Genomic DNA, 27,049 nt, shown 5'->3' with positions numbered 1-27,049 from the left:
CACTATGGGGACCCCCTTTGTGCCCATGGCCCATTGTAACATCCTGGGGACCCCCTTGCCTCCAGGGCCCCTTGTGACATCAAAGGATCACCCTTTGTCCCCAGGACCCATTGTGACATCCCAGGACCCCACTTACTCCCCAGGGCCCATTGTGGCACCATGAGGACCCCCTTTGTCACTGGTGCCCATTGTGACATCCCAGGACCCCCATTGTCTGCAGAGCCCATTGTTACACTATAGGGACCCCCCTTGTCACTGAGGACCCATTGTGACACCATGGGCACCTCCCCTTGTCGTCAGAGCCCATCGTGACATCCCAAAACCCCCAATTGTCTCCAGGGCCCATTGTGACATCCTGGGGACCTCCCTTTCTCCCCAGGGCCCATTGTGACGTTCCAGGAACCCCCATTGTCCTCAGGGCCCATTGTGACATTCAGGGGACCCCCTTTGTCTTCAGGGCCCATTGTGACACCATGGAGACCCCATTTGTCACTCGGGCCCATTGTGACTCCTAGGACCCCCCATTGTCCCCAAGGCCCATTGCGACATCCTGGGGACCCTCCTTTGTCCTCAGGGCTTATTGTGACATCCTGGGGACCGCCTTTGTCCCCAGGGCCCATTGTGACATCCCAGGACCCCAAGTTGTCCCCAGGGACCATTGTGACACCATGGGGACCCCCTTTGTCCTCAGGGCCCGTTGTGAACATCCTGGGGACCCCCTTGTCCACACGACCCATCGTGGCACCGTGGGGACCCCCCGTTGTCCCCAGGGCCTATAGTGACACCGTGGGTACCCCCTTTATCCCATGAGCCCATTGTGACATCCTGGGGACCCCCTTGTCCCCAGGGCCCATTGTGGCACCATGTGGACACCCTTTGTCACTGGGGCCAATTGTGACATCCCAGGACCCCACTTTGTCCCCAGGGCTTATTGTGATACCATGGGGACCCTCCTTGTCCCCAGGACCCATTGTGACATTCAGGGGGACTCCTCTTTGTCCCCAGGGCCTATTGTGTCATCCTGGGGATCTCCCCTTGTCTCTAGGGCCCATTGTGAGACTGTGGAAGACCCCCTTTGTCCCCAAGTCCCATTGTGACGTCCCAGGACGCCTCGTTGTCCCCAGGACCCATTGTGACTCCATGGGAACCCCCCCTTGTCCCCAGGGCCCATTGTGACATCCTGGGACCCCCCTTTGTCCCCAGTGCTCATTGTGAAATCCTGGGGACCCACTTTGTCCCCAGGGCCCATTGTGGCACCATGGGGAGCGCCTTTGTCACTGGGGACCATTGTGACATTCCAGGATTTTACTTTGTCCCCGGGGCCCATTGTGACATCCTGGGGATCCCCCTTTGTCGCCAGGGCCCACTGTGACACCGTGGGCACCCTCTTTGTCCCATGGGCCCATTGTGACCTTCAAGGGACCCCCCATTGTCCCCAGGGCCCATTGTGACATCCTGGGTACCCCCTTTGTCCCCAAGACCCATTGTGACATCCTAGTACCCCCCGCAGTCCCCAGGGCCCATTGTGACATCCTGGGGATCCCTTTGGCCCCAGGGCCCATTGTGACAGGGCGGGGATCCCCCTTGTCCCCAGGGCCCATTGTGAAACCGTGGGGACCCTCTTGTCCCCAGGGCCCATTGTGGCACCGTGGAGACCCCCCCTTTGTCTCCAGTGCCCATTGTGACATCCTGGGGACCCCCTTTGTCCCCAGTGCTCATTGTGACAGGGTGGGACCCCCCTTGTACCCAGGCCCCGTTGTGACATCCTGGGGACCCCCTTTGTCCCTAGGGTTCATTGTGACATCCCAGGACCCCCATTGTCCCCAGGGCCCATTGTGAACAACCTGGGGACCCCCCTTTTTCCCCGGGCCCATTGTGGCGTCCCAGGATGCTTCGTTGTCCCCTGGGCCCATTGTGACATCCTGGGGACCCCTTTTGTCCCCAGGGTCCATTGTGACATCCTGGGGCCTCCCTTTGTCCCCAGGGCCCATTGTGACATCGCAGGAGCCCCCATTGTCCCAAGGGCACATTGTTACATCCTGGGGACCCCCTTGTCCCCAGGGCCCATCGTGGCACCGTGGGGACCCCCCCTTTGTCTCCAGTGCCCATTGTGACATCCTTGGGACCCCCCTTGTCCCCAGGACCTGTTGTGACATCTTGGGGACCCCTATGTCACCAGAGCCCATTGTGATATCCTGGGGAGCCCCCTTTGTCCCCAGGGCCCATTGTGCACATCCTGTGGACCCCTCTTTTTCCCCAGGGCCTATTGTGACATCCTGGGGACCGCCTTTGTCCCCCGGGCTCATTGTGACATCCTGAAGATCCCCTTTGTCCCCAGGGCCTATTGTGACATGCCAGGACCCCCCCTTTTCTCCAGGGCCCATTGTGATGTCCCAGGACCCCCTATTGTCCCCAGAGCCCATTGTGACATCCCAGGACCCCCCATTGTCCCCAGGCCCCATTATACACATCCTGGGGTCCCCCTTTATCCCCAGGGCCATTGTGACACCATGGGGACCCCCTTTGTCCCCAGGGCCCATTGTGATATCCTGGGGACTCCCTTTGTCCCCAGGGCCCATTGTGACACCGTGGAGACCCTCCTTGTCCTCAGGGCCCATTATGACATTCAGGGGACTCCTCTTTGTCCCCAGGGCCTATTGTGACATCCTGGGGACCCCCCTTTTCTCCAGGGCCCATTGTGACGTCCCAGGACCCCCTGTTGTTCCCCCGGCCCATTGTGAAATCCTGGGGACCCCCTCTTTTTCCCCAAGGCCCATTGTGACATCCCACGACCCCCCATTGTCCCCAGGCCCCATTATGCACTTCCTGCGGTCCCCCTTTATCCCCCGGCCCCATTCTGACACTGTGGGGACCCCCGTTGTCCCCAGGACCCATTGTGACATCCTGGGGACCCCCTTTGTCCCCAGGGCCTATTGTGACATCCCAGAATCCCCCATTGTCCCCAGGGCTCATTGTGACACCGTGGGGACCCCCTTTGTCCCCAGTGCTCATTGTGACAGGGTGGGACCCCCCTTGTACCCAGGGCCCATTGTGACATCCTGGGGACCCCCTTTGTCCCCAGGGCCTATTGTGACATCCTGGGGAGTCCCCTTTATCCCCAGGGCCCATTGTGACATCCTGGGAACCCCCTTGTCCCCAGGGCCCGTCGTGGCACCGTGGGGACCCTCCCCTTTTTCTCCAGTGCCAATTGTGACATCCTTGGGACCCCTCTTGTCCTCAGAGCCCATTGTGACATCCTGGGGAGCCCCCTTTGTCCCCAGGGCCGATTGTGACATCCTGGAGACCCCGTTTGTCCCTAGGGCCCATTGTGGCACCATGGGGACCCCCTTTGTCCCCAGGGCCTGTTGTGACGTCCCAGGCCCCCCCATTTTCCCCAGGGCGCATTGTGACATCCTGGGGACCCCCTTTGTCCCCAGGGGCCATTGTGACGTACCAGGACCCACCCTTGTCCCCAGGGCCCTTTGTGACATCCTGGGGACCCCCATTGTCCCCAGAGTCCATTGTGACATCCTGGGCAGCCCCCTTTGTCCCCAGGGCCCATTGTGACATCCCAGGACCCCCCTTGTCTCCAGACCCCATTGTGACATCCTGGGGACCCTGTTGTCACAAGGGCCCATTGTGACACTGTGGGGACCCCCTTTGTCACTGGGGCCCATTGTGGCATACCAGGACTCCACTTTGTCCCCAGGGCCCATTGTGACACCGTGGGGACCCCTTTGTCCCCAGGACCCATTGTGACATCCCATGACCCCCCCTTGTCCTCAGGGCCCATTGTGACATCCTGGGGACCCCTTTGTCCCCAGGGACCATTGTGACAGGGTGGGACACCCCTTGTCTCCAAGGCCCATTGTGACATCCTGGGGACCCCTTTGTCCCCAGGGCCCATTGTGACATCCTCGGGATCCCGTTTGTCCCCAGGGCCCATTGTTACATCCTGGGGACCCCCTTTGTCCCCAGGGGCCATTGTGACATCCTGGGGACCCCCCTTGTCCCCAGAGCCCATTGTGACATTCAGGGGACCCTCTCTTTGTCTCCAGGGCCGATTGTGACATCCTTGGGACCTCGTTTGTCCCCAGGGCCCATTGTTGTACCATGGGAACCCCCTTTGTCCCCAGGGCCCATTGTGGCACCATGGTGAACCCCTTTGTCACTGGGGCTCATTGTGACATCCCAGGACCCCCCGTTGTCCCCAGGGGCCATTGTGACATCCCAGGACCCCCCGGTGTCCCCAGGGCCCATTGTGACATCCTGGGTCCCCCTTTGTCCCTGTCGAGGGTTGAGATTGCGGGGTGACAATCAAACCCTGGCAGATGTGTTGTCAACCTCCTCTGCCCCCCACTTCCCCCTTTTGCCCCTCCCTCTCCCCCTTCCCACTCAGCACAGGCGATCGGGAGGGGAAGAAGCACAGAGGGGAGAGAGTTGGAAAAGTTCAAGATGTTTTACTGATGCTACTGATGAGAACAGAGAAAATGATACAAATATACAAAACCCATCTTGTAAGTCTGAGCAACTGCAGAGCCAGCACCCAAAGTCCTGGATCAGACTCTGCAGCCAACCGGAGCTGGATTCAGTCTCTCACTGGCCTCCGTTCGCAGGGACGACCAGCAAGGTCCTCTCCTGATGTCGGCCATGAGCAGAAGGGAAGGAAAAAGGCAAAAGGGAAGGAAAAGGGACGAGATCCTCGTGATCTCCCGCTTTTATATGAAGTATTCACGTGAACGGAATGTTATACACAGTTGCTCACCGGTTTCTCGTTGCCCCTCTCGCGAGATGTCCATCTGTGCTTGTCAATAAGTTTCCATTCCATTGCTGGGTTTGCCAAAACATGTGTCTGGTTCTCCAGGAAAATGCAGCTGACATGAAGGCTTTGGCTGACAGGCAAAATTCACTAAAAGAGAAACTTGTTTTTACCAAAACCAGGACAGGTGGGGCGCAGAGGCTGCTGAGACATGGAGATGGACTGGGACACGGGGGTGGGCTGGGACATAGAGATAGGCTGGGACATGGATGGCCTGGGTCACAGAGACTGCTGGGATGTGCAGACGGGCTGGGTCATGGGCACGAGTCAGAGCCAGCACAGGAGCAGGGAGGCTGGGGCAGCTCCATCCTGCAGACGTGCTTGTCCTGGCCATGCCAGCCATGGGATACGTGCCCCAGCACAGACACACACCCGTGGGACACACAGCTGGCCACAGGGACCCCAGAGACACACGCACGCCCCGTGCCATCATTCCAGTTCACTGGTGGAGCCGTGGGGGTCACTGGGGTGGCGGTGGCGGTGGCCAAGGGTGGCGAGGGTGGCACCGAGGTGCTCACAGTCCAAACTGATCACTGTGTTTAAAAAGATAATCGAGGGGGAAGGGCAACCAAAGAGCCAGGAATCCATATTTCAAATAAATCAATAAGGTGAGAGGGTTGTTAATTAGATGAATGAGACAGGTAAACTGAGGCCAGCCCTGGGGAGTCTGTAACCCCTGCAGTGCCAAGCGCTGGGGAGCAGGGCAGGGAATGTGCAGCTGGGGTTGGTGGATGTGTAAGCGGGGGCTTTTTGTCCCATTCCCTGTGCTGTCTTTGGGTAGAACACCTGGTCTTGCCAAATCGTTTATAAAATACGCTTTGCTGAGAGATCCTGCCCGGGGCTGTTCTCTTGGCAAGGGGATTGTTTCCCACAGCAGGGTTTGGCAGCAGAAGTTTGGCAGGACAAGAGGGCCCATGAGGTCAGAAAGCACAGCAGAGCTGGAACGTGGGGTCACGGGCACCAAACCCAGCTCGGGTGGAGCCAAGAGGGTCCCCTCGTGTGCAGGGCCCAAAGTGCCATCTGTGGCATCTGCCCGTCCTTCTGAGCGCCCAGAGCCTCCCTCTTGGGGCCAAATCCCCATGTTTAGGGTCCCAACGCGTCTTTCATCACCCACGGCCTTTGGTCAGGGCCCACAGCTTCATTTTCAGGTGGAGCCGCTGCCTGGCAACAACCGCCCGGAAGTCTGTGGACAGCCAGGGGATGAAATGCAGCCAATCACATTTGAGGAGGCGGGGCAAGTCATGTGATTGAAATGTAAGCAGCCAATCGAGCTTTGAGACCTGCAGGACACTTGGCGACAGTTGGACAAACTGGGCAGCGCTCAGGGGCGGGCTGTGCTGGCTGCACCAATCACACCTGGTGGGAGTGCAGCAGAGGGATGATTGACAAATAACCTGACCAATTATTTGGTGGGGGGAGCCAGTGGGAAATCCCAGACAGCCAATCAGAGAAAAGAGCGGCTCAGGGAAGGCGGACACTGTGGGGGGAGTAACCCCTCAGGCCGCCAATCAGAGAGAGTATCACCTCAGGGCAGGGCGAGCCCCAAAGCAGGACAGAATCACTGCCCAGGCAGCCAATCAGCTGCAGGATCAGCTCAGGGGGGGAGACTGACAGCCCTCCCGACCAATGGTGGCGCAGCCCAGGCTGAGCAGGCGGTTGCTGTGCAGGCGGCCAGCGTGAGCTTTGCCATGGCGCCCGTGGAGCTGCCCGAGGCCGAGCAGCGCCCGGCCCAGCCCTGGGGCCCTTTTTCCTCCCTCTGGGGCCCTGGAGATGTCTTGCTGCCTCTGGCCCAGGTGTGTGTGGGCTGCTCTGGCCTTGTTCTCCTGGGCGGGGGAGGGGGCAGGGGGCACTTGCTGGAGAGGAGCAGCTGGGGCTGGGGCTGGAGCTGGAGAGAGCAGGAGAAGGGGAAGCAGCTGGAGGGTGAAGTGCAGGGGATCCCCACAGCTGCTGCTGCAGCTGCACCAGAGACAGCTGCCCCTCTGGGTGAGGAAGAGTCCCTGTGAGCAGCCTCAGCAGAGCAGATCACAAACGTGCACCGCAGGGTCTGTGTAAGTGGGGAAAATCACTGTCCGGCCGTATGGTGTGTGTGTGTGTGGGGTGTGTCTGGGGAGCCTCGTGCTGTGAGAGCTGTCAGACACCCATGTGTTCTCTTAGGTGCGGGATGGACAAACGGCTGGAGCTACAGAATAGGAGGGGAGGGAAAGACAGGCAGACAGAAGGGCCTGAACTGCACAGCTTGCCTGGCAGTGCAGAGAGCAGGAACTGTGGTGAGTGCTGGGCCCTTGGGCTCATTTCATCCTGTTTTGTGTTCCCGTCCCTCCCTGCTCCCTCCTCTTTCCTACTGTGTCCTTCTTCCTCTTCATCTCTTCTGTCTCTGCCCCTCTCTGCTTCTTCCTCACCGTTTCCTCCACCCGTCTGCACCTCTGTGCAGGGTTTCTCGTATCTCCCTCTCTGTCTCCGCTGCTCTGTGCTTCTCATCATCCCTGGTTTCTCTTTGTCACATTCTGCTCTGTTGCTGTGTCCTGCTCCCTGCCCCATCATTTCTCACTGTATCCCTCTGTCCTGCTCCCTGCACCTATTCCTGCCCCTCTTCTTTTTTACTCCCTCTCCATCTTGCTGCCCGCCCCAGGATTTTTTCCCCAATCTCTGTCCTGCCCCCAACCCTTGTTGTTCTTTCTCTCTCCTGCTCCCCTTCTGTCTTTCTGCCTGTCTTCCCTTTCCCGGCTGCTTCTTTCTCCAGCTCTGTCCAGATTACTGCCCCTCTTCCTTTTGATGTCTTTCTGTCCTGGTTTTCTTTCTGTCTCCCATCCCTGTTCCCAGTGCCATCCCTTCTCACTATATCACCCCTGTCCAGCTGGCTCTGCCTTTTCGTTGTCTTCTCTTCCTCTTTCCTGCTCCTCAGCCCTCTTTTCCTCTTTCTCCAGCTCCTTGCTGCATGTTTCCCCTTTCCAGTGTCTTCATTTGGATCCCAACTTTGCTTTATTTCTCACTCCCTTTGTTCTGTTCCCTGTCTTTCTTTTTGTCTCTCCATCTGTGCATCCCCCTCCCTGTCTTTCTCCAGCCCCTTCCTGCTTCTCCTCCTCCCCCCTCCCCATCCCTCTGTCCTGCTCATCAGCCCTGCTGGTTCTTCCTCCCTGTCTCATCCCAGCTCATTGTGCCTTTTTGCCTTCATCTCTCCGTCCTTTTCCCTGTGTGTTTCTTTCTCTCTCAGCTCCTCTGTCTTCTCTCTTGTCTGATTTGTCTCTTGCTGGTCCTCTGTCCTTCTCCCCAGCAGCTTCAACTGAATGGCCAGGTGTCCCTGCACTCTGGTGGTTCCTCATCACTGCCCTGGGCTGTGTCTGTAGGGCTGGGGATCATTTAGGAGCTGCTCTCCTTCTGCAGACAGCAGAGCCTGGTGCAGCTACAGCAGAGGTTGTTCTCAGCTGCTGCTTATGCAGCTCGTTGGAAGAGCAGCTGTGGGCCTTCTTTGGAAGGGAGGTTTCTTGTTCTGTGCTTACTGCTCCTGGGGACCCTGCACAGGAGCGGTGTTGGGGTCTGCAGGGACGGGTGGGACCTGCTGTGATTCCTGGTGAACGTGAACTGAACTTGTCCTGATGTACTCGAATGAAAACAGACTGACTGGAGATGGTTTACTGCCCTGTTTCAGTTCCAAACTACATGTTTGGCACTGGAGAACATGAGACTTTGTGCTGCGTTCCAGATGTCAGCTGAGAACATCACTGCCTTTGGTACCAGGGCAGGTGGTCTGTGATCAGGGGTGCGGACTTGCATGGCAGTGCTTTAATGAACATTTTATGGTCTTGCCACTTCAAAGCCCTTCATTTTCCTAGAAATTTGAAGATGGCATTTCTCATTCGGAGGTTCAGACTTCGGTTGGACTTGATGTTGAATGGTCCATACAATGGGGTGCATAAAAGAAGAATCTCGCTTCCTTGTTGTTGTTGTTTTCTAACGCTGTCTGAATTTGGTAAGCAAGAGGAAGAGTGGCTTGCAGTGTCTGCTTTTGAGAGGAACGTATTCCTGACTGTCTCCATCTCTGTATGGTGAAGCTTTCTGCCTGCACTATGATTTTGCTGGGCTGTGAGGCTGTGTTGGAGCAGCAGAGCTCAGAAGTGGTGGCTTTAAAGGCATTGAAGCTGTGGTCAAACTAGCAGGAAAAGCTGGTTTCTTCCCAGAGAGCTGCCTGACAAATATAGCTACAAGTAAAGACCCTTGAAGTTGGCTTTTTTTATTTAAATTTACTATTAATATGTAGCTTTTGGGATTGATTGATTGATTGATTTCTGGGAAGCAAGAAGTGAGAGCCTGTGCACTCCCACAGGCAGAGCTGCCTCCCAAAATAGGTGCCCCCTTCTCCACTTCTGTTCCTTCCATGCTGGTGTAGCACAAGGCCATGCAGCAGTGTGCAGATGTGGTGATTCCAATGTGACTGTGAGGTCAGAGCCCCTCGGTGACGTGCTGTGCTGTGTCTTGGCAGCAGCAGCATCATGGGGCGAGCGTGGGGGCCATGGTCCTCACCCTGTTCCTCCTCCTGGTGTCCCTGCCAGCCCGGGACGCCCAGGCTGCTCCAGCCGAGCGCAGGGAGCAGGTGGGCGAGCAGGGGCAGCACCCAGCCCCGAGCAGCTCAGCAGGGCAGCAGTGGGGCCAGGGCTGGGGCTGGGGCCGGGAGAGCAGCCGGGCTGGGCCGGGCAGGGCGAGCCAGGCAGCACCAGGGTGTGGGCAGGGGGCAGACACCCGCAGGGAGGGGAGAGGGGCTGCGGCTGCTTCAGGGGCAGGTTCTGGGCAAGCAGGGGCTGGGAGTGCTGGCACAGGGCAGAAACCAGCACTGAGTCCCTGTGGGGCCCTCCCTGCCCCCCAGCCTCGTGCCACACGGCCCCATCCCAGGGCGCGCTTTGAGCCTTTGGGCCCGTTGCAAATCAAAGCTGGGATTGCTTTGGCACTTTGGGCCACTTTAGAGCTAAACCTGGGCACATTTGTGCCCTTTGGGATCGTTTCTGCCTATATCTGGGAGTTCTTTGGTGTTCCAGTTTTGTTTATACCCAAATCTGGGGGTGTTTGGGCCATTTTTGGCCATTTTTTTACCCAAATCTGGGCATACTTCGACTCTTTGGTCCAGTTTCACCCTGAATCTGGGGATGTTATACCCCTTTTTGGCCAGTTTTGCTCAAATCTAGTGGTGCTTTGGTTTTTTCTGCCTCTCTTGACCCGATATACTCAGGTGCTTTTGCCCATTTTTTCCCCTGATATGGGCACTGTGATCCCAAATATGGGATGTTTTCATGTTTGCCGACAGCTTTGCACCCAAGTGTGGATGTTTTTGCCTCTTTGGGCCACTTTTTGCCCAAATACTCAGATTGTTTTGCCTGTATTGACCAATTTAGCCCCCAAATATTTGGAATATTTTGTCGTTTTGCCAGTTTTTTCCCCAAATACGGCTATTTTTCTGCAAGATATGGGCACTGTTGTCCTAAATATGTTGTGTTGTGTTTTGTTTTTTCTCTCTTGTCTATGTCCTCTTTTACCTGGAATGCAGGAGTGTTGCTCGGTGAGCCTGGAGACCTCTCTGATCTGTGCTTGACTCCAGGACATGGCCTTGGCAGAGTTGATCGAGCTTCTCAGCTGGGTCCTGGTTAGGAGCCTTGGGCTGTCCCAGGGGTGAGTTGTCACTGTCTGTCTGCTTGAGCGAATAAACACTCGTGTTTTAATAGGTTATTCGTGTGTGATTGTACCCAAGATCCTCTCAGAGGCTTTCCAAAAGCTTTTTGTGCCTTGGTGGTATTACACAGACAAGTCATGAATGTTCAATTTGCCTGAAAACCTGCTAGGTCTCAGCAAAAAGGTCACCCGTGCTCTGTTTCTAGCTGTGGGAACACACACCTCTGTATGTGTCTCGTGTCATTATCTCACCCTCTCCCATCACAGCAGGTGACTGAGGAAGCAGGAGATCACAACGTGCCATGGAAGCTCCCACCCGTGTTTGACTCCCTGTTTGGTTCCTGCAGTCCATGCTGATCAAGCCTCTTGGTGTAATCCTGTTCCTGAGCCTGAGGGGAATCGCAGGGGTAAGTGTTCAGTGTTCATTGGTTACTGGCCTTTTGCGTTTGTTAGTATTTGGTTTATTATTTGTGAACGTTTTCTTGCAATAGTTGAGCCTTGCAGTAGCCAGCAGGCTCTGATTTAGGAGAAACATGGATGATCATTTTTTGCCCTGGTGCTCCATGCTCCCACGTTAGTGTGGGTTTCCTTTTGTGTGTGTGAGAGGTCTCCTGCCTTGCTTTAGGATTACAGTAAGTGATTGGACTAATATTAGAAGTTTAGATGAAGGGATAGGTGTTAGGGTTAGGGTTAGGGTTATTATTAGGGTTTGATTAGGATTAGGTTTAGGGTTTATGGGTAGGGATGTGGTTAGTGATAAGGGTTAGTATTAGGGTTAATGTTAGGAGTAAGGATTAAGGTTAGGGGTTAGGGAATAGTGTTTGTGTAAGCAGTAAGACTTCAGGTTTAGGGGGAAAGGGTAGGAATATGGTTAAGGTTGGCATAGGGTTAGGAGTTTGGGTTAGGGTTAGGCTTAGGTTTTGGAGTTTGGGTTAGGGTTAGGCTTAGGAGTTTGGGTTAGGCTTAGTCTTAAGCTTAGGAGTTTGGTTTAGGCTTAGACTTAGGGTTAGGAGTTTGAGTTAGGATTTAGGGTTAGTCTTAAGGCTAGGAGTTTGGGTTAGGGTTAGGAGTTTCCGTTAGGGTTAGGCTTAGTGTTAGGAGTTTGGCTTAGGCGTCTGGGTTGGGCTTAGGCGTCTGGGTTGGGCTTAGGCGTCTGGGTTGGGCTTAGGCGTCTGGGTTGGGCTTAGGCTTAGAGTTAGGAGTTTGGGTTAGGGTTAAGGGATTGGGATAAGGGTTAAGAGATTGGGTTAGGGTTAAGGGATTGGGTTAGGATTGGGTTTAGGGTTAGGAATTAGGCTTAGGTTTAGGATTAGGATTAGCGTTATGGTCTGGGTTAGGAGTTGGGGTTAGGAGTTGGGGTTAGGAATCTTAACCCTCGACAGGGACAAAGGGGGTCCCCAGGATGTCACAATGGGCCCTGGGGACAACATGGGGCCCTGGGAATTCACAATGGGCCCTGGGGACAAAGAGGGGTCCTCTGAATGTCACAATGGGCCCTGGGGACAAATGGGGGTCCCGATGGTGTCACAATGGGCCCTGGGGACAAAGTAAGGTCCTGGAATGTCACAATGGGACCCAGTAACAAAGGGGGTCCCCATGGTGCGAAAATGGGCCCTGGGGACAAAGGGGGTCCCTAGGATGTCACAATGGGCTCTGGGGACAATGGGGGGTCCTGGGATGTCACAATGGGCCCTGGGGACAAGGGGGTCCCCCGAATATCACAATGGGCCCTGGGGACAAAGGGGGTCCCCACGGTGTCCCAATGATCCCTGGGGACAATGGGGGGTCCTAGGAAGTCACAATGCGCCCAGGGGAGAAAGCGGGGTCCTCTGGATGTCACAATGGGCCCTGGGGACAAGGGGGAGTCATGGGACGTCCAATGGGCCCTGGGGACAAAGGGGGTCCCCAGGATGTCACAATGGGCTCTGGGGACAAGGCGGGGTCCCCATGGTGTCACAAAACACCGTCCTCAGGGATACGGGTCAGTGCCAGGGGTGGGTTATGCTTGGCCTCCATGACCTCGAGGGTCTTTTCCAACCAAAATGAGTTTTTAGGGTTTATCCCAAATGATGGGAACCCCCGCTTCCAGCTCTGCTCTTCACCAAACACCTTTTAGAGGATGAAGAGGAAGGAGACGCAACACCTCAGCATACGGAGGGTCTTCCCCAAAGGGGTGGTCTGGGGTATCCAAAACACAAGGGGTGGTGTGGGCATCCGAAGCACAAGGGGTGGTCTGGGGTATCCAAAACACAAGGGGTGCTGTGGGCATCCGAAGCACAAGGGGTGGTCTGGGGTATCCAAAGCTCTCCTGGAGCGACTGCTGCTTCTTCTTGCTTTCCATCAGCTTCTTGATGTCTTCCCGCGTGGGGACACGCTCGTCATCTTCGTCATCTTCGTCATCTTCGTCATCTTCGTCATCTTCGTCATCTTCGCCATCAGATTCCGAGGATTCTGGAGGAGCGAACAGAGAGAAATGGGCTGGGGAGGGTCCAGCACCGGCCCTGGCTCTTCCTGCCCAGCATCCCAGGCCCATCCCCAGCTGCTCCAGCTTCATCCAAAAGAGGTGGCGAGCTCCAAAAACTCAGTGGCTCCTCCAAGAGCGTCCAATGGGAAGAGGCCCCAGGCAGAGAAGTCGTGGGCTCAAAGGAAAGCACCACGTTGCGAGGATCTCCAGAAGATCCCTGGCCTGCTCCAGGAGATCCCCATCATCAACAAGATGAGGTCGGCCGTGTTGTTTTCAAAGGCGAGGAGGAGCTCAAGGGCCCTCAGCATCGGGGCTCGCGTGCGGTTATGAGAGGGCAAGGAAGGAAGGAAGGAAGGAGGGAGGGAAGGAAGGAGGGAGGGAAGGAAGGAGGGAGGGAAGGAAGGAGGGAGGGAAGGAAGGAGGGAGGGAAGGAAGGAGGGAGGGAAGGAAGGAAGGAAGGAGGGAAGGAGGGAAGGAGGGAAGGAGGGAAGGAAGGAAGGAGGGAAGGGAGGAAGGAGGGAAGGAGGGAAGGAAGGAGGGAAGGAAGGAAGGAGGGAAGGAAGGAAGGAAGGAGGGAAGGAAGGAGGGAAGGAGGGAAGGAAGGAAGGAGGGAAGGAAGGAGGGAAGGAGGGAAGGAAGGAAGGAGGGAAGGAAGGAGGGAAGGAAGGAAGGAGGGAAGGAAGGAAGGAAGGAGGGAAGGAAGGAAGGAAGGAAGGAGGGAAGGAGGGAAGGAAGGAGCCGGGGGTTCCCATCATTTGGGATAAACCCTAAAAACTCATTAATCACTTTGGTTGGAAAAAACCACCCACCTCCATAGGACCCCATAGGGACCCATAGAGACCATAGAGGCCCATAGGGAGCCACAGAGCCCCATGGAACCCCATAGAGACCCATAGGGACCGTAGAGCCTGTAGAGACCCATAGGGACCCATAGAGACCCATAGAGCTCCATAGGACCCCATAGGGACCCATACAGACCATAGAGGCCCATAGGGAGCCACAGAGCCCCATGGAACCCCATAGAGACCCATAGGGACCGTAGAGCCTGTAGAGACCCATAGGGACCCATAGAGACCCATAGAGCTCCATAGGACCCCATAGGGACCCATAGAGACCATAGAGGCCCATAGGGAGCCACAGAGCCCCATGGAACCCCATAGAGACCCATAGGGACCCATAGAGACCCATAGGGACCCATAGAGAGGGAGGGGTTTAGGACCCTGGGGGTTCCATAGAGACCCATAGAGCATCAAGGAGCCCCATAGGGACCCATAGAGCCCCAAAGAGCCCCATAGGGACCCACAGACACCCAAGGAGCCCCATAGAGACCCATTAAGACCCATAGGGACCCATAGAGCCCCATAGAGGCCCATAGGAAACCACAGAGCCCCATGGAACCCCATAGGGACCTATAGAGACCCATAGGACCCCATAGAGATCCAAGGAGCCCCATAGAGCTCCATAGGGACCCATAGAGACCCATAGGGACCCATAGAGAGGGAGGGTTTTAGGACCCCGGGGGTTCCTGCTGGGCTCAACTATGGCAAGAAAACCTTAATGAATAATTAACCGAATATTAATGAATGCAAAAGGCCAGGAACCAATGAAGAGTGAGCACTGAGCCCTGGGACAGCGGGGACAGCGGGGACAGGGACAGCGGGAATGTGACCCTGGGACCCATTGACCCCGTTGACTCCCATTGACCCCATTGATCCCCATTGACCCATTGACCCCCATTGACCCCCATTGACCCCATTGACCCCATTGACCCCATTGACCCCATTGACCCATTGATCCCCATTGACCCCCATTGACCCCATTGACCCCATTGACCCATTGACCCCATTGACTCCCATTGACCCCATTGACCCCATTGACCCATTGATCCCCATTGCCCCCCATTGATCCCCATTGACCCATTGACCCCATTGACCCATTGATCCCCTTTGACCCCATTGACCCATTGACCCATTGATCCCCATTGACCCCATTGAGCCATTGAGTCATTGACTTCATTGACCCCCCATTGACTCCCATTGCCCCCCATTGACTCCCATTGCCCCCATTGACCCCATTGCCCCCCATTGACCCATTGACTCCCATTGCCCCCCATTGACCCCATTGCCCCCCATTGACTCCCATTGCCCCCCATTGCCCCCATTGTCCCATTTCAGGTAAAAGAGGACATAAACAAGAGAGAAAAAACAAAACACAACACATTTGGGCACTCCTGGGTCCTTTGGGGCACTCCTGGGTCCTTTGGGGCACTCCTGAGTCCCTCCTGAACTCCTGGGTCCTTTGGGGCACTCCTGGGTCCCTCCTGAACTCCTGGGTCCTTTGGGGTACTCCTGTGTCCCTTGGGGTACTCCTGGGTCCCTCCTGAACTCCCCATAGACCCCCATAATTTCCCCCTTAGGGACCCAGGAGTGCCCCATAGTGACCCATAAGTGACTCATGGAGCCCCCTAAGTGCGTTCGGGTCCCCTCGGGTCCCTTCGGGTGAGTTCGGGCCCCATTCGGGTCCCTTCGGGTCCCTTCGGGTGCGTTCAGGTGCGTTCGGGCCCCACTCGGGTCCCTTCGGTGCGTTCGGGTCCCTTCGGGTGCCTTAGGGTCCCCTCGGGTGCGTTCGGGCCCCACTCGGGTCCCTTCGGGTGCTTTCGGGTCCCTTCGGGTGCTTTCGGGTCCCTTCGGGTGCGTTCGGGTCCCTTCGGGTGCGTTCGGGTCCCTTCGGCTCCCTTCGTGTATCTTCGGCTCCTCTCTGAGCCGCCTCTGCGCACGCCACGCACAGTGGGCGTGGCCACGCACCCCCCCGCCGCTTCCCATTGGCCGCCTCCTGAGGAAGGGGGTGTGGCCTCGCTCGCAGCCGCCGCCGCGGCGGGAAACGATCGTGAGGCGGAAAAAGGGGGAGAAAGTGGGGGGGGGGGGGGGGGGCGGGGAGGAAGAGGAGGGGCCGGGGGGGGAGCGGAACACGGGTTTTGGGGTAAAAAGGGGGGGATTTGGGAGTTTGGCGCCTTTTGGGGCACTTTCGGGTGGGTTCGGGTCCCTTCGGGGAGACTTCGGGTCCCTTCGGGGAGACTTCGGGCCCCTTCGGGTCCCTTCGGGTGCGTTCGGGTCCCTTCGGGTGCGTTCGGCTCCACTCGGACCCCTTCGGGTGCGTTCGGGTCCCTTCGGGTGGGTTCGGGTCCCTTCGGGTGGGTTCGGGTCCCTTCGGGTTTGTTCGGCTCCACTCGGGCCCCTTCGGGTGGGTTCGGGTCCCTTCGGGTGCGTTCGGCTCCACTCGGACCCCTTCGGGAAGACTTCGGGTCCCTTCGGGTGCGTTCGGCCCCGGCCGGGACTCGGGCGCCGCTCGGCTCCGCTCGGGCGCCGTTCGGCTCCGCTCGGGCGCCGTTCGGCTCCGCTCGGGCGCCGTTCGGCTCCGCTCGGGCCCATTCGGCTCCGCTCGGCTCTTTCCGTCTCCGCTCGTTTTCCCGCGCTTTCCCTCAGAGCGCGAAGCGAAGCGCGGGGACCCCCGGGGCCGCTTTTTTCGCGCTTTTCCCGAGGTGACAACAGCGGGGGCTTTGGGGACACAGCTCGGGGAGCCTCAGCGGGAGGGTTTTGGGTTGAAAAAGCGCTATTTTGGGTCAATTTTGAGGTGGTTTGTGGCCCTCCCGGCGGGGCAAGATGGCGGCTGCGGACATCGAGGGGCTGCTGGGTGAGTAATGAGGGGGAATTAGGGGTGATTAGCGCGAATTAGGGGGTAATTAGGGGGCAGCGGGGATATGGGGGGGTGGGGGGGGTGTTAATTAGCGCTGCTGAGGGTGTTAATTGTTAATGAATGCAGAGGAGGAGCCGTTGCAGGAGCTGCACCCCGGGCTGGCCCCGCTGAGGGGGATTGGGGGGGTGGGAGCGGAGCTGGAGAGGGAGGTGAGACAGGTAAGGGGGCACTGGGGACAATGGGGACAGAGAGAGCGAGTGTGTGCGGATCAGCAGTGATCACCCCAAACCTGCCCCGCAGACACGGCACCCAAAATCCTGCACCCCAAAATACTCTTCCCAAACCTGCACCCCAGATCCTGACCCCAAGCCCTGCACCAAAACCCTGCCCCTCAATCCTGCACCCCCAAATCCTCCACCCCCGATCCTGTCTTCCCAAACCCTGCACCCCAGATCCTGCACCCCCAAATTCGGCCCTACCAAACTCTGCACCCCTAAACCCTACAACTGAAACCTTGCACCCCCTAATCCTGCCCTCCCTACCTTCCTGAACCCCGAAACCTGCACCCCAAACCCTGCATTCCCAAATCCTTCCGTCCTATACCCTCCACCCCTAAACCCTGCCCCCAAACCCTGCACCCCAAAGAATTCCCTCCCAAACCCTGCACCTCCAAATCCTGCACCTCAAAGGCCTGGAAACCCAAGCCCTTCAACCCCATCCCTGCAACACCAAATCCTGTACCCCAAACCCAGCACCCCAGAATCCTGCACCCCAAATCCTGCCTACCAAACCTTTCACTGCAAACCCCTGCACCCCAAGATTGTGCTGCCCTAAACACTGAACCCCCAAATCCTGAAGACCCGGATCCTTGCCTCCCAAGACTCTGCACCCCCAAATCCTGCACCCAAATCTCTCACCCCCACCACCCTGCACTCCCAACCCCTGCACCCCAAAACTCCACACCTCCAAATCCTGAACCCTGAAACCCCGCACCCCCAAATCCTGTGCCCCAGTCCTGTGCACCCCACACTCTGCAACCTTAAATTTCCCCCCAAGCCCCTGCACCCCAAACGCTGCACTCTTAGACCTGACTTCTAAACCCAAGGGCCCATTGTGACATCCCAGAACCTCCTATTGTCCCCAGGGCCCATTGTGACATCCTGGGGACCCCCATTGTCCCCAGGGCCCATTGTGACATTCAGGGGACTCCTCTTTGTCCCCAGGGCCCATTGTGACATCCTGGGGACCGCCCCTTGTCACTGGGGCCCATTGTGACGTCCCAGGACCCCCCGTTGTCCCCAGGGCCCATTGTGACATTCAGGGGACCCCTCTTTGTCCCCAGGGCCCATTGTGACATTCAGGGGACCCCTCTTTGTCCCCAGGGCCCATTGTGACATCCTGGGGACCCCCCCTTGTCCCCAGGGCCCATTGTGACGTCCCAGGACCCCCCATTGTCCCCAGGACCCATTGTGACATTCAGGGGACCCCCTTTGTCACTGGGGCCCATTGTGAAATCCCAGGACCCCACATTGTCCCCAGGGCCCATTGTGACATCCTGGGGACCCCCCCTTTGTCCCCAGTGCCCATTGTGACATCCTGCGGACCCCCCTTTGTCCCCAGGGCCCATTTTGACATTCAGGGGACCCACCATTGTCCTCAGGGCCCATTGTGCGGTCCCAGGACCCCCCATTGTCCCCAGGGCCCATTGTGACATCCTCGGCACCCCCTTGTCCCCAGGGTCCATTGTGACACTATGGGGACCCCCCCTTGTGCCCAGGGCCCATTGTGACACTGTGGGTACCACCCTTGTCTGCAGGGCTCATTGTGACATCCCAGGACCCCCCATTGTCCCCAGGGCCCATTGTGACATTCAGGGGACCCCCCTTGTCCCCAGGGCCCATTCTGATACCGTGGGGACCCCCTTTGTCCCCAGGGCCCATTGTGACATCCTGGGGACCCCCCTTGTCCTCAGGGTCCATTGTGACAGCCCAGGACCCCCCATTGTCCCCAGGGCCCATTGTGACATCCTGGGGACCCCCCCTTCTTCCCAGGGCCCATTGTGACGTCCCAGGACCCCCATTGTCCCCAGGGCCCATTCTGACATCCTGGGGATCCCTCGTTGTCCCCAGGGCCCATTGTGACGTCCCAGGACCCCCCATTGTCCCCAGGACCTATTGTGACATTCAGGGGACCCCCTTTGTCACTGGGGCCCATTGTGACACCATGGAGACCCCCGCTTGTCTTCCGGGTCCATTGTGACATCCTGGGCACCCCCCATTTTCCCCAGGACCCATTGTGACATCCTGGCCACCCCCTTGCTCCCAGGGCCCGTTGTGGCACCATGGGGACACCCCCTTTGTCCCCAGGGCCCATTGTGACATCCCAGGACCCCCCTTTGACCCCAGGGCCCATTGTGGCACCATGGCAACCCCTTTTGTCCCCAGGGCCCATTGTGACATTCTTGGACCCCACTTTGTCCCCAGGGCCTATTGTGACACCATGGGGACCCCTCCTTGTCACTGGGGACCCATTGTGACACCATGGGGACCCCCCCTTGTCCTCAGGACTCATTCTCACATCCTGGACACCCCCCATTGTCCCCAGGGCCCATTGTAACATCCACTGCACCCCCTTGTCCCCAGGGCCCATTGTGACATTCAGGGGACCCCTCTTTGTCCCCAGGGCCCATTGTGACATCCTGGGGACCCCCCCTTGTCACTGGGGCCCATTGTGACGTCCCAGGATCCCTCCTTGTCCCCAGAGCCCATTGTGACGTCTTAGGACCCCCCATTGTCCCCAGGGCCCATTGCGACATTCAGGGCACCCCCTTGTCCCCAGGGCCCATTGTGACATCCTGGGGACCCTCCCTTCTCACTGGGGCCCATTGTGACGTCCCAGGATCCCCCATTGTCCCCAGGGTCCATTGTGACATTCAGGGGACTCCTCTTTGTCCCCAGGGCCCATTGTGACATTCCGGGGACGCCTCTTTGTCCCCAGGGCCCATTGTGACATCCTGGGGATCCCTCCTTGTCCCCAGGGCCCATTGTGACGTCCCAGGACCCCCCATTTTCCCCAGGACCCATTGTGACATTCAGGGGGCCCCTTTGTCACTGGGGCCCATTGTGACATCCCAGGACCCCACATTGTCCCCAGGACCCATTGTGACACTAAGGGGTCCCCCCCTTGTTCCCAGGGCCCATTGTGACATCCAGGGGACCCCCTTTGTCCCCAGGGCCCATTGTGACATCGAAGGACCCCCCTGGTCCCCAGGGCCCATTATGACATCCTGGGGATACCCCCTTATTACTGGGGCCCATTGTGACGTCCCAGGACCCCCCATTGTCCCCAGGGCCCATTGTGACATCCTGGGGATCCCTGTTTGGCCCCAGGGCCCATTGTGACATCCCAGGACACCCCTTGTCCCCAGGGCCCATTGCGACATTCAGGGGACGCCTCTTTGTACCCAGGGCCCATTGTGACATCCTGGGGACCCCCCCTTGTCCCCAGGGCCCATTTTGACATCCTGGGGATCCCTCCTTGTCCCCAGGGCCCATTGTGACGTCCCAGGACCCCCCATTGTCTTCAGGACCCATTGTGACATTCAGGGAACCCCCTTTGTCACTGGGGCCCATTGTGACATCCCAGGACCCCACATTGTCCTCAGGGCCCATTGTGACATCCTGGGGACCCCACTTGTCCCCAGGACCCATTGTGACACTATGGGCACCCCGCCTTGTTCCCAGGGCCCATTGTGACACCGTGGGTACCACCCTTGTCCCCAGAGCCCATTGTGACATCCAGGGGACCCCCTTTGTCCCCAGGGCCCATTGTGACATCGCAGGACCCCCCCTGGTCCCCAGGGCCCATTGTGACATCCTGCGGACCCCTTTTGTCCCCACGGCCCATTGTGGCACCATGGGGACCCCCTTTGTCACTGGGGCCCATTGTGACATCCCAGGACCCCACTTTGTCCCCAGGGCTTATTGTGACACCATGGGGACCTCCCTTGTCCCCAGGGCCCATTGTGACATCCCGTGACCCCCCTTTGTCGCCAGTGCTATTGTGAAATCCTGGGGACCCCCTTTGTGCCCAGGGCCCATTGTGACACCATGGGGACGCCCCCTTTGTCCCCAGTACCCATTGTGACATCCTGCTACCCCCCTTTGTCCCCAGGGCCCATTTTGACATTCAGGGGACCCACCATTGTCCCCAGGGCCCATTGTGACATCCTGGGCAACCCCAATGTCCCCAGGGCCCATTGTGACATCTGGGGGACCCCCTTGTCCCCAGGACCCATCGTGGCACCGTGGGTGCCCTCCTTGTCACTTGGGCCCATTGTGACACCATGGGGACTCCCCCTTTGTCCCCAGTGCCCATTGTGACATCCTGCGGACCCCCACTTTGTCCCCAGGGCCCATTTTGACATTCAGGACACCCACCATTGTCCCCAGGGCCCATTGTGACCTTCAAGGGACCCCCATTGTTCCTAGGGCCCATTGTGACGTCCTGGGGACCCCCTCTGTTCCCAGGGCTCATTGTGACTTTCAGGGGACCCCCCCCTTGTCCCCAGGGCTGATTGTGACGTCCTAGGGCCCCTCTGTGTCCCCAGGGCCCATTGTGACACTTTAGAGACCCCTCTTTGTCCCCAGGGCCCATTGTGACATCCTGGGGACCCCCCCTTGTCCCCAGGGCCCATTGTGACATTCAGGGGACCCCTCTTTGTCCCCAGGGCCTATTGTGACATCCTGGGGACCCCCTCTTGTCCCCACGGCCCATTGTGACGTCCCAGGACCCCCCATTGTCCCCAGGGCCCATTGTGACATCCTGGGGATCCCTCCTTGTCCCCAGGGCCCATTGTGACACTATGGGGGACCCCAGATTGTCCCCAGGGCCCAATGTGACATCCTGGGGACCCCCTTTGTCACTGGGGCCCATTGTGACGTCCCAGGACCCCACATTGTCCCCAGGGCCCATTGTGACATCCTGGGGACCCCCTTTGTCTCCAGGGCCCATTGTGACGTCCCAGGACCCCCCATTGTCCCCAGGGTCCTTTGTTACATCCTGGGGACCCCCTTGTCCCCAGGACCCATCGTGACACCATGGGGACGCTCCTTGTCACTGGGGACCCATTCCGACACCCTGGGGAACCCCCTTGTCCTCAGGGCCCATTGTGATATCCTGGGCATCCCCCTTTGTCCCCCTGGACCATTGTAACACCGTGGGGACCCCCTTTGTCCCCAGGGCCCATTGTGACACTGTGGGACCCCCCCTTTGTCCCCAGGGCCTATTATTCCGTCCCGGGACCCCCTTTGTCCCCAGGGCCCATTGTGACACTTGGGGACCCCCCTTGTCACTGGGGACCCATTGTGACAGCATGGGGACCACCCCTTGTCCTCAGGGCCTATTGTGAACATCCTGGGAACCTCCATTGTCCCCAGAGCCCACTGTGAGTCCTGGGGACCCCCTTGTCCCCAGGTCCCATTGTGACATCCTGGGGAGCCTCTTTGTCCCCAGGGCCCATTGTGATGTCCTGGGGACCCCCCCTCTTCACTGGGGCCCATTGTGGCATCCTGGGGACCTCCTTGTCCCCAGGACCCATCGTGGCACCGTGGGGACCTCCCTTGTCACTGGGGACCCTTTGTGACACCATGGGGACCTCCCATTGTTCTCAGGGCCCATTGAGACATCCTGGGGACCCCCTTTGTCACTGGGGACCCATTGTGACATCCCAGGAACCCCATTGTCCCAAGGGCCCATTGTGACATCCTGGGGACCCCTCTTTGTCTCCAGGACATATTGTGACACCGTGGGGACCACATTAGTCCCCAGGGCCCATTGTGACATCCTAGGAATCCCCTCTTGTCCCCAGGGCCCATTGTGACATCCCAGGACCCCCCTTTGTCCCCAGGGCTCATTGTGACATCCCAGGACCCCACTTTGTCCCCAGGGCCTATTGTGACACCATGGGGAACCCTCCTTGTCACTGGGGACCCATTGTGACACCATGGGGACCCCCCCTTTGTCCCCAGTGCCCATTGTGACATCCTGCCCACCCCCCTTTGTCCCCAGGGTCCATTGTGACATCCTGGGCAACCCCATTGTCCCCAGGGCCCATTGTGACATCTAGGGGGACGCCCTTGTCCCCAGGACCCATCGTGGCACCGTGGGGACCCCCATTGTCCCCAGGGCCCATTGTGACATCCCAGGAACCCCATTGTGCCAAGAGCAGATTGTAACATCCTGGGGACCCCCCTTTTTCTCCAGGACGCATTGTGACACCGTGGGGACCTCATTAGTCCCCAGGGCCCATTGTGACATTGTAGGGACCTCCCTTTGTCCCCAGGGCTCATTGTGGCACCATGGGGACCCCCCCGTGTCACTGGGGACCCATTGTGACACCATGGGGACCCCCCCATGTCCTCAGGGTCCATTGTGACATCCTGGGCACCCCCCATTGTCCCCAGGACCCATTGTGACATCCTGGCCACCCCCTTGCTCCCAGGGCCCATTGTAGCACCATGGGGACCGCCTTTGACCCCAGGGCCCCTTGTGGCACCATGGCAACCCCTTTTGTTCCCAGGGCCCATTGTGACATTCAGGGGACCCCCCCTTGTCCCCAGGGCCCATTGTGACATCCTGCGGACCCCCCGTTGTCACCAGGGCCCATTGTGACATTCAGGGGACCCACCATTGTCCTCAGGGCCCATTGTGACGTCCCAGGACCCCCCGTTGTCCCCAGGGCCCATTGTGACATCCACTGCACCCCCCTGTCCCCAGGGCCCATTGTGACATTCAGGGGACCCCTCTTTGTCCCCAGGGCCCATTGTGACATCCCAGGACCCCCCACTGTCCCCAGGGCCCATTGTGACATTCAGGGGACCCCCTTTGTCCCCAGGGCCCATTCTGATACCGTGGGGACCCCCCATTGTCCCCAGGGCCCATTGTGACATGCTGGGGACGCTCTTTGTCCACAGGGCCCATTGTGACATCCTGGGGACCCCCTTTGTCCCCAGGGCCCATTGTGACATCCTGGGGACCCCCCTTGTCCTCAGGGTCCATTGTGAACAGCCCAGGACCTTACATTGTCCCCAGGGCCCATTGTGATATCTGGGGGACCCCCTTGTTCCCAAGGCCCATTGTTACATCCTGGGGACCCACCCTTGTCCCCAGGGCTCATTGAGACGTCCCAGGACCCCCCACTGTCCCCAGGGCCCATTGTGACATTCAGGGGACCCCCTTTGTCCCCAGGGCCCATTCTGATACCGTGGGGACCCCCCATTGTCCCCAGGGCCCATTGTGACATCCTGGGGACCCTCCTTGTCCCCAGAGCCCATTGTGACATCCAGGGGACCCCCTTTGTCCCCAGGGCCCATTGTGGCACCATGAGGACCCTCTTTGTCACTGGGGCCCATTGTGACATCCCAGGACCCCCCTTTGTCCCCAGGGCCCATTGTGACACCCTGGGGACCCTCCTTGTCCCCAGAGCCCATTGTGACATCCCAGGACCCCACTTTGTCCCCAGGGCTTATTGTGACGCCATGGGGATCTCCCTTGTCCCCAGGGCCCATTGTGACATCCCATGACCCCCCTTTGTCCCCAGTGCTATTGTGAAATCCTGGGGACCCGTTTTGTCCCCAGGGCCCATTGTGACACCGTGGGGAACCCCTTTGTCACTGGGGGCCATTGTGACATCCCAGGATTTCACTTTGTCCCCAGGGCTCGTTCTGACACCTTGGGGACTCCCATTGTCCCCAGGGCCCATTGTGACATCCTGGGCAACCCCATTGTCCCCAGGGCCCATTGTGACATCCTGGGGACCCCCATTGTCCCCAAGGCCCATTGTGACATTCCAGGACCCCCCATTGTCCCCAGGGCCCATTGTGACATCCACTGCACCCCCTTGTCCCCAGGGCGCATTGTGACATTCAGGGGACCTCTCTTTGTCCCCAGAGCCCATTGTGACATCCTGGGGACCCCCCTTCTCACTGGGGCCCATTGTGACGTCCCAGGACCCCCCATTGTCCCCAGGGCCCATTGTGACATCCTGGGGACCCCCCTTCTCACTGGGGCCCATTGTGACGTCCCAGGACCCCCCATTGTCCCCAGGGCCCATTGTGACATCCTGGGGACCCCCCTTCTCACTGGGGCCCATTGTGACGTCCCAGGACCCCCCATTGTCCCCAGGACCCATTGTGATATTCAGGGGGCCCCTTTGTCACTGGGGCCCATTGTGACATCCCAGGACCCCACATTGTCCCCAGGACACATTGTGACATGCTGGGGACGCTCTTTGTCCCCAGGGCCCATTGTGACATCCTGGGGACCCTCCTTGTCCCCAGAGCCCACTCTGACATCCAGGGGACCCCCTTTGTCCCCAGGGCCCATTGTGGCACCATGAGGACCCTCTTTGTCACTGGGGCCCATTGTGACATCCCAGGACACCCCCTGGTCCCCAGGCCCCATTGTGACATCCTGGGGACCCCCCTTGTCCTCAGGGTCCATTGTGACAGCCCAGGACCTTACATTGTCCCCAGGGCCCATTGTGATATCTGGGGGACCCCCTTGTCCCCAGGGCCCATTGTGACATCCCAGGACCCCCCATTGTCCCCAGGGCCCATTGTGACATCCTCGGCACCCCTTTGTCCCCCGGGCCCATTGTGACATCCTGGGGACCCCCCCTTGTCCCCAGGGCCCATTGTGACGTCCCAGGACCCCCCATTGTCCCCAGGGGCCATTGTGACATCCTAGGGATCCCTCCTTGTCCCCAGGGCCCATTGTGACATTCAGGGGACCCCTCTTTGTCCCTAGGGCCCATTGTGACATCCTGGGGATCCCTCCTTGTCCCCAGGACCCATAGTGACGTCCCAGGATCCCCATTGTCCCCAGGACCTATTGTGACATTCAGGGGACCCCCTTTGTCACTGGGGCCCATTGTGACACCATGGAGACCCCCGCTTGTCCCCAGGGCCCATTGTGACATCCCAGGACCCCCCTTTGTCCCCAGGGCCCATTGTAGCACCATGGGGACCCCCTTTGACCCCAGGGCCCATTGTGGCACCATGGCAACCCCTTTTGTCCCCAGGGCCCATTGTGACATTCTTGGACCCCACTTTGTCCCCAGGACCTATTGTGACACCATGGGGACCCCCCCTTGTCCTCAGGACTCATTCTCACATCCTGGACACCCCCCATTGTCCCCAGGGCCCATTGTGACATCCACTGCACCCCATTGTCCCCAGGGCCCATTGTGACATTCAGGGGACCCCTCTTTGTCCCCAGGGCCCATTGTGACATGCTGGGGACGCTCTTTGTCCCCAGGGCCCATTGTGACATCCTGGGGACCCTCCTTGTCCCCAGAGCCCATTGTGACATCCAGGGGACCCCCTTTGTCCCCAGGGCCCATTGTGGCACCATGAGGACCCTCTTTGTCACTGGGCCCCATTGTGACATCCCAGGACCCCCCTTTGTCCCCAGGGCCCATTGTGACATCCCAGGACCCCACTTTGTCCCCAGGGCTTATTGTGACACCATGGGGATCTCCCTTGTCCCCAGGGCCCATTGTGACATCCCATGACCCCCCTTTGTCCCCAGTGCTATTGTGAAATCCTGGGGACCCCTTATGTCCCCAGGGCCCATTATGACACCATGGGGAACCCCTTTGTCACTGGGGGCCATTGTGACATTCCAGGATTCCACTTTGTCCCCAGGGCTCGTTCTGACACCTTGGGGACCCCCATTGTCCCCAGGGCCCATTGTGACATTCCAGGACCCCCCATTGTCCCCAAGGCCCATTGTGACATCCACTGCACCCCCTTGTCCCCAGGGCCCATTGTGACATTCAGGGCACCCCTCTTTGTCCCCAGGGCCCATTGTGACATCCTGGGGACCCCCACTTGTCACTGGGGCCCATTGTGACATCCCAGGACCCCCCATTGTCCCCAGGGCCCATTGTGACATTCAGGGCACCCCCTTGTCCCCAGGGCCCATTGTGACATTCCGGGGACGCCTCTTTGTACCCAGGGCACACTGTGACATCCTGGGGACCCCCCCTTGTCACTGGGGCCCATTGTGACGTCCCAGGACCCCCCATTATCGCCAGGGCCCATTGTGACATCCTGGGGATCCCTTCTTGTCCCCAGGGCCCATTGTGACGTCCCAGGACCCCCCATTGTCCCCAGGACCCATTGTGACATTCAGGTGGCCCCTTTGTCACTGGGGCCCATTGTGACATCCCAGGACCCCACATTGTCCCCAGGACACATTGTCACATCCTGGGGACCCCACTTGTCCCCAGGACCCATTGTGACACTATGGGGACCCCCCCTTGTTCCCAGGGCCCATTGTGACACCGTGGGTACCACCCTTGTCCGCAGGGCTCATTGTGACATCCCAGGACCCCCCTTTGTCCCCAGGGCCCA

At 58.8% G+C, this 27,049-nt stretch overlaps 1 long non-coding RNA gene across 6 annotated transcripts in view; it reads left to right on the top strand.

The window, feature by feature from the left end:
- The first annotated feature begins 12,946 nt into the window (after nucleotides 1-12,946).
- The window catches only part of LOC139826191 (uncharacterized), a 279,108-nt gene continuing 265,005 nt past the window's right edge, over nucleotides 12,947-27,049 (top strand). For 4 of the 6 annotated variants that reach the window (XR_011736191.1, XR_011736190.1, XR_011736189.1 and 1 more), the window contains exons 1-2: nucleotides 15,301-15,436; nucleotides 16,569-16,628. This is a non-coding gene — a long non-coding RNA (uncharacterized lncRNA). Of the gene's footprint in view, nucleotides 13,038-15,300; nucleotides 15,437-16,568; nucleotides 16,629-16,757; nucleotides 16,844-27,049 lie in introns of those variants that run through there. The other 2 variants (XR_011736193.1, XR_011736192.1) reach the window with 2 other exon arrangements.

The sequence above is a fragment of the Patagioenas fasciata genome, chromosome 36, assembly GCF_037038585.1.
Source record: "Patagioenas fasciata isolate bPatFas1 chromosome 36, bPatFas1.hap1, whole genome shotgun sequence".
NCBI classification, from domain to species: Eukaryota; Metazoa; Chordata; class Aves; order Columbiformes; family Columbidae; genus Patagioenas; species Patagioenas fasciata.
This window is presented reverse-complemented; position numbering and strand designations above follow the sequence as displayed.